A 6,165-nucleotide genomic window follows, 5' to 3' on the forward strand; every position below is an offset into this window, starting at 1 on the left:
TTGAATCAGCTGTCTAGACGTAGTTACCCGCCAAAAGAGTAATAACAAAATTACCAATGCCGCCAACCATGTTGATTAAATAAAATAACTCCCTTTCTTCATTTCAATGTGGTGACTTGCAGTATAGTATTGTATTTAGTACGATGAAAGAAGTGCAACACGACCTAAGAGGCATATTGTACTCCTCCACTCTGACTGGGGGGAAATCACGTTATTATAATTCTGTAAGCCCTACCCATTCCTCAAGAAATCTAAGCACTTGGATGGTGCCACGACTGGATAGATCTTTTGCTTTCTTTAACTTCTATTTGGGAAGACTAATATATTCCAGCGTCTCGTTAAAATTTATTTCTTCACTGTTGCATGATTATATTGTTATTCACTTCCATTATTGTTAGTGTATTCAAATAAATATTATCGTTAATTACTTATTGTTTACTATCTTTAATTGTTGTTACTGGATTTTATTACAGTTATTTTTAATAAAATGTACGTTGTTATCTTAGTTTATTATTACTGATACTTTCTATTTAAAAAAAATTGTATATGTTTAGTTGTTGATGCTTAAGTGTTAGATTGTTATTTTTAAGCTTAAATATGACTATTATTGTCATGTTAGTGACAGTTTTGTATTACATAGCTTAATAATTTTATTACTGCTTTTTGGAGTAGGTCTAATTTTGCAATGCTACCTAATTAAATTGCCTAGCCAACTTAAGTTTTTGTATGATTGTGTATATTACATAACATGTGATGACCGTTGAAATAAATAAACTTGATGCCAGCTAAGAATTTTGCCTCTTCATCTTAACAATATAAGCATTATACTAACAGATGAATCGTCCACATCCAAATACGCTTTTCAGGTACAATCTTCTCTCAAACACAGTTGTCTGAAATGCCCATTAAAAATCTCTGTTAGTTGTCATCTCTTACTTGTGAGATCGTAATTGTTTGATACAGTTTGAAACAAAAAAATCTTGGCGATAGTATGTTATATCACTCGCCGCGGATGAGCTTAAGCATTTGTTGCATATGTTCAATAGATATATACTGAAAATCAATCTGTACTTAATTAAAATGTTTCAATTCTTTATTTCCTTCCAGAACAATGGTAATTTTGGTTGATGAGCAGTCTTCAGCTACTCTTAAAGGGAGGAACTGGAGGGTGTTCATTGGTGTAGAGCAGGTCCAGCTGAGGACGGGGGGTAGGGGGGCTGATCATGGGGGTCAAGGTCCTTCAGGTCAACCTGCAGCACAATACAGCTGCTTCAGCTGTATTCTGTAGACGCTTCCTGTCGGAAGATTTTCATGTGGCCCTGATACAGGAACCTTAGATCTGCAAGGGAAAAATATCAGGGCTTTCTATGATAGGGGTAAGAATTGTAAGTGTCCAGGTTGATAATGTCAGAGCTTGTATTGTTGTAAGCAACAAGGTGGACAGTATTCCTGTTCTGGAATTTTGTTGCAGGGATATCGCCAGTCAGGCTGATGGTTGCTGGGACTGAACGAACCCTGCTGATTGCATCATCTTACCTCCCGTATGATGATGTGGACTCTACGCCCTCCAGATAGTTGGCTGCCCTGGTGGATCATGTTGGGAGGAGCGGATCAGAACTGGTGGTTGGATGCGACGCCAACACTAACAACAGAGGTAAGTCGCTTCTGGAATACATAATTTCCCGTAGTCTAGTGATTGCAAACGTGGAAAATGTACCCACGTTTCGCTCGAGGACGCGTAGGGAGGTGATAGATGTGACCATGATGACGGAGGGTATGGCTAATCGGATACGCGGCTGGTATGATCATGCTCACATCTGCATTAAAATCGGAGAACTACTGCTGGAAAAAGTTCAGTATAGGAATCCGGGAAACACAATCTGGGTATAATACAAGGAAAACCTCAGGGCACAGTTAGAATCTGACTCCACTAATGGGAAACGGATTCACAACAAGGTGCAGCTGGACAAATCTCTCGACAGTCTGACCTCTGCGATTGTTGGCTCTTTTGACCTCAGCTGTCCGGTTATTAACAGGAGCAGATCCAAGCAGCCTGGTGGAGCTCTGAACTGGCCTCATTGAGGAAGAGGGTCAGAGCTTTATTCAGGAGAGCCAAAACTTGGGGTACTTGGGAGACCTACCACGAGGCTCTTGCACTGTACAACCGCAAGGTCCGTACGGCTAAGAGACTAGCCTGGAAGAAACTCTGCACCGATATCGATAGTGTGCAGGGTTGTGCAAGGCTTCAGAAGCTACTAGCAAAAATCCCATCTCGCCGCTTGGTAGTCTCAAGGACGATCAAGGTGTTTACTTACTGAACCGGAAAGAGTTCTAAAAGTTGATGGGAACACACTTCCCGGACTGTATTGTTCATGACAGTGATCAACCATTCGACATTGAGGGGAGACCTAAGACCATTTGCAATGGAGTCTGGCGCACTGTGTCGTAACCTTCAGAATGATCGAGTGGGCGATCAGTCCCTACAAAGCTCCTGGGGGAGACGGGATGAGACCGGTTTACTTGCAGCGGGGCTGGATATTGTCCTTTCTCAGCTGTGCATCCTGTTCAGAGCCTCTGTGGCCCTCAGGAACATTCCACTATCCTGGAGAGTGTCCATAGTAGTGTTTATACCGAAGCAGGGGAGTGCTGACATGAATCGGCCGAAGTCTTTCAGGCCGATATGCCTGTCCTCCTTTCATCTTAAAACCATGGAGAAGATGGTTGCTAGGGTTGTTTGGGAGGGCCTACACTCCAGGAAGGTCATGCGACTCGGCCCTGCATAAATTGGTAGGCAGGATTGAGAAGACGCTGGCAGCAAAGGAGGTAGCCATAGGTGTCTTTATGGACATCGAAGGAGCCTTTGACAACACAGTCACTCAGGCGATTATCAATGCGGTCTCAAGACGTGGTATTAATGGACAAATATGTGACTGGATAAAGGCCTTGCTCACAGACAAGGTGGTTGTTACAACCCTCATAGGAGCAAGTGTTAGTGCGAGAACTATGAGGGGCTGTTCGCAGGGTGGTTTCCTTTCTTCTCTCCTGTGGAACCTAGTTGTGGACGACCTGCTAATTTCTTTGAATAGTAGCGGTGTCTTTGCACAGGGAAACTCAAATGATATTGTGTTTCATGTGAGTTCAACACAACAGTCACGGAACTGACCTATGCTGCTCTGAACATGGTGGGAAATTGGTGCGATGAGGTTGCCTTTACCAGGAGGCGACAGATTGAGGGCATTGGCCCATTTCTATTCAGAGGCTCTTCCATTGAGCTGAAGTCTGAGTCAAGTACCTAGGCATAATCCTAGATAGGATTCTAAACTGGGGACCTCATCTAGAAAGGGTCATCGCAGGGGAAAATGGTCTCTAATGCAATACAGACGCGTGATAGGTGGGTCCTGGGGTACTAAAGCAGAGGCTCTTGTACTGGCTTTATGTTTCCGTAGTCAGACCTGCACTAGTGTATGGAGCTGTTGTCTGGTGGCCAAAAACGGAGGCCAAGATGGTGGTAGCTCGTCTGGCGGGTATCCAAAGGATGGCCTGCCTTGCTATCACTGGGGCTTTTCCTAGTGCGCCAGGTGCAGCTCTAGACTGTTGTCTCAACCTCGCCCCCTAGACATTGTTATTCGGGCTATGGCCAAGAGGAGTGCCTACTATCTTCAGCAGATGGGACTCTGGTCGAGCTGCAGCAGTGGGCACTGTAGAATTAGCATCCTGATTCGGGAGGATGCTCTGCATATGATCTATGATGAGATACCACGAAAGTTTTTCCTTTTACAAAGCCTTTAGGATTGTTATACCTTCTAGGGATGATTGGTCGGAGGGAAGGAAACCTCTTCCACCAGCGGAGCTTGAATGGTTAACAGACGGCTCTGAAACAAAAAGCGGCACAGGCGCTGGAATTGTGGGAGTGAGACCATGTAGGGAGCTGGTGGTCCCTATGGGTCCGTATCCCATGTGCTCGTGAGAATCTTTGCCTGCGATATAGGAGCAAGATGATTAATATTTTCACGGACAGTCAGGCAGCACTGATGGCGCTGGACTCTTGTGTAATCAAATCTAAACTAGTTTGGGATTGCTATCAAGCCGTTTCCTCCCTAGCCAGAATCAACAATGTGACCGTTTGCTGGGTTCCTGGTCATAGGGGGAACCCTGGGAACGAAATAGTGGATGCCCTGGCCAACCGGGGCTCAGCGTCAATTATGACGGGCCCTCAACCGTTCTGCGGTGTTCCAAGGTGTGAATCCCTTAGGGCTGTCTCGAAATGGGTTCGCGCGGAGCATGAGAGAAGGCGGAGGTTGCATCCGGCATGAGAATGAGCAGAATGGTATTACAGTCGCCTTCCTCCAGAGTGGCGTCGGACCTTCTCTCACTAAATAGATCATTGTGTTCTCGGGTTATTGGTCCTATCACGGGACATAGTCACCTGAGGAAGCATCTTCATAGAGTCGGCATCCTTCAGGAGGATCCGTTCTGTAGAATGTGTGATGACCAGGATGAAACTGCCGAGGACCTGCTGTTTGATTGCCCTTCAATAGCAAGGGAGCGGTATGCCAACTTTGGTAGTTTGGACAAGGGTGGTGAATTTCCCCAGGAGGACCTGATAGGTTGTTTTCGGCGGTTTGAGGAACTGCTCAAATCATAGACTGGTAGGCCTCATGGTGTGTTTCCGGGGTGCACAAAAAGCCCTTGAGGCTTAAGTGCATGGCAATAGGCCGTCCCAAGGGAAAAATCTAGAACAGTGCGTGTCTTTCTTTCTGAAATTTTTAGGTTACAATGATATTCTAAATTGGCAAAACAAATCATGAATGTCGTACCGTCTTGTTATCTTCAATAGTGATACAAATAACACACATTTATTGTAAACTTTAGGGCTGTTTTATTACCTTCTTTATCACTTTTGATAGCTCCAATAAACCTATTTCTCTAAATTACAACATAGACCAGCGCTTTTAAGATATTTTTTATTTTAAAATACTGTTTATAATTGCTTGGCCTCTTGAAGTTTCAACTTGAACTGGTCATCCACGTTTTTGTTAATCACACTTAGATCTATTATGAGGTATTGAAATGAAAAAGTTAGCTATCCTTGCTTCTGCATACTATACACACGCGCGCATAGTCATGTGTTTTTGTGTTTAGTCATTTGCTTTAGTCTCAATAATTTTACAAATATGACTTTACTTTATAACTTTTGTTAAACCATGCATTAATGCAATAGTTTTATTTACAATACTAGTTTCCAAGAAAAGTTCATTCTTATTAGCCCATACATACGTTCAACATTATATTTTTAAAGCATGTTCAAGCTCAATTTGTTCGCAAGCAATCATTTAACAAGCATGATTAATTAGAAAGTTTAAATAATCATCAATCTTAAAACAAAAGAGTACATCTTTATCATAAAACAAACTTGCTAGTTCTGTGGGAACAGATAAAATCATAATAATTACTTCAATTTCAGATCTGCTTCTTTTGTTCAGTTATTAACAGTGATAAAATTGCAGTTGAGATTCGCAATTACTGCAGGCCTATTAGTTACTGCGATTTCTTACCTGCTGTATTTATTTCTCATATTAGCCATTTGGTATCAAGGTTCTCCAAAACAAACATAAGTAATTGGTTTATAGCTTACTTAAAAACACATTGATTTATATGATGAATCTTACTTTTTATGATGAATACAATTTTTTCCATTAATAATAATTCATTGAATATTACTCTGTCGAGTCGCTGCCAATGCCTACTGACAGCGAGTGTAAGAGTGTAACTATTCCTTTTTCTATGCGATCGCAATAGCTACCTGCTACTTTTGCTCAGTAACAGTTAACGATAATTTATTTTAAAATAGTGCGAAAAAGCAGCAAGTACGCCATTCGCGACCCATTACGTTACATGCTGTACACACAATTCTTTATGAATTCTCAAAGGTAGAAATAACAGGCCGCAGGTCAGGTGAACATGGAGGCCAACAAGCTCTTTTATTAGGCCCCTTGCGACCAATCCAGCAGTCGGATACCGTGACGTTAAAATAATCATGTACTGAGTTATGCCAGTGAGACGGTGCACCATGTTGCTGCTAAATCTGTAGTTCATCTTCTTCCAGTTGAGGAAATAACCATAGTTCTAGAGTATCAACATAACAAATACTAGTTAGAGTTCCTT

Source organism: Homalodisca vitripennis, chromosome 5 (assembly GCF_021130785.1).
Source record: "Homalodisca vitripennis isolate AUS2020 chromosome 5, UT_GWSS_2.1, whole genome shotgun sequence".
Classification (NCBI taxonomy): Eukaryota; Metazoa; Arthropoda; class Insecta; order Hemiptera; family Cicadellidae; genus Homalodisca; species Homalodisca vitripennis.